The following is a 1,927-nucleotide window of genomic DNA, read 5'->3' on the forward strand; positions in this document are numbered from 1 at the left end:
GACCATTTTTAATATAACTCCGACTGGATTCGTCTGAAAGAAGAAAGTCATATACACCTAGGATGACTTGAGGGCGAGTAATTTATGGGCTAATTTTCATTTTTGGGTGAACTAACACTTTAACACCAAGGAAGCTAGTTAGCGTGGCTCAATCAGCCCCTGCTGGAAGAGGCTTGAACTACACTGTTATAGCTGTAAAAAGCATTTATTTGACAGATAGTCAGAAGTAGACATGTAGTCTGATTAATTAATTTTGTAGGCAACATATACATTAATATATAGTATTCATAATTTGTGTGATTGCAAATATTTTGCTATATAATATTAGATTTAGCAAATGGCATCTGCAGATTGCATACTTCCAAATGCCATTGAGAAGAATGGGAATTAAAGAGCTACTTGGTTAAAGGAATAGTTCACCCAAAAATGAAAAAAAAAAAAAAAAATGAAAATGTACACCCAGGCCATCCAAGATGTAGATGACTTTGTTTCTTACAAACATACAGCTTTTTGTTTCACAAGATGTTAATTGATGGACTGGAGTCATGTAGATGATTGTAATGTTTTTATCAGCTGTTTGGACTCTCATTCTGACGGCACCCATTCACTGCAGAGGATCCATTGGTGAGCAAGTGATGTAATGCTAAATTTCTCCAAATCTGTTCTCATCTCATCTACATCTTGGATGGTCTGTGGGTAAGTACATTTTCAGCAAATGTTCATTTCTGGGTGAACTGTTTCATTCTGGGAAAACTGGATGTTAAGCCACTTCATGGGATATTTAAATGTTATACGCAAAGCTGAAGGACTACACTCTTTTTGGTAGCTGAAAGCAATGATAAAATGATCCAAAACCTCTAATAAACAAACACACAACAAGATATGGGTTTGTATGTGTAGAACTCAGGAATTCCAAATCGTTGTAAATCTGTAGAACTTTCTGTGGAGTTCTGATTCCATGTGGCTGTTCAGATAACTGACTCTAAGCACTTTCATATGTGGCTGGAGCTCTGCTCTGTGATCAGCTTCAGTCTGATCACCCTTATTGCAGGAACATGAATAGGCCTATTGCACAACACAGCGCTGGACTATTTTGTTGAAATCAAACCCATCGTTTCCAGTTAAGCATCAAAAGAAATCCATGTCACAGAGTCAGCAACACTTACTGTATGTTACCATTTATATCACGCACCCACAGAGGACCATGCACATATGCGTGAGTCTCCTCCACAGGTGTGAAGTGGTGGATGATGAAGGGTTGTCTGGACTGTGGAGATCCAGCGCAAATGCATTGCAGATGTGTGACTTAGTCTGCCTCACTGTTGCTGTTGCAGAACGTTAAAACATCTGTACAGCTCGCATTTACGGCTTCTTTTCTTTGCCCTCTGCCACAGAAAAACAACTCTGCCCTTTAATGAGGCCAAAGACAAGTGGAGGCTTCCTGAACTTCGTGTGGACACCTACAGGAGGACGTCAAAACCTGAACAGCTGCTTTCTGGTGTGCAAAGACTGCTGGTTAGTCTTAAACGGTTGGTTCACACACAGAATAACATTTTGGGACCATTTACTCACTCTCGTGTTATTTTAAACTGCTATGATTTTATTTATTCTTCAGAACACAAAGGAAACATTTGAAGAGTTGTGACGAATTGTGCTGAAGAATTGCTCTTTTTCATACACATGCAGTGAACTTTCAAGCTTTAAAATGGACACAAAAGCACCAAAACTACTACTTCAAAATGTTTTTTTGTTTGTTCCACAGAAAAAAGACATCAGATTTGGAACAACATGAAAATAATAAAATAAAATAAAATAAAAATATAAATAAAAAAAGTTATAAAATAAGAAATATTTATATAAATAATAATAAATAAATATTTGTATTAATTACATATAAATTTCAATATAATTTTTAAATTAATTTGAC

The sequence above is a fragment of the Sinocyclocheilus anshuiensis genome, unplaced genomic scaffold (genome assembly GCF_001515605.1).
Source record: "Sinocyclocheilus anshuiensis isolate Anshui unplaced genomic scaffold, SAMN03320099.WGS_v1.1 scaffold18, whole genome shotgun sequence".
In the NCBI taxonomy this organism is placed as follows: domain Eukaryota; kingdom Metazoa; phylum Chordata; class Actinopteri; order Cypriniformes; family Cyprinidae; genus Sinocyclocheilus; species Sinocyclocheilus anshuiensis.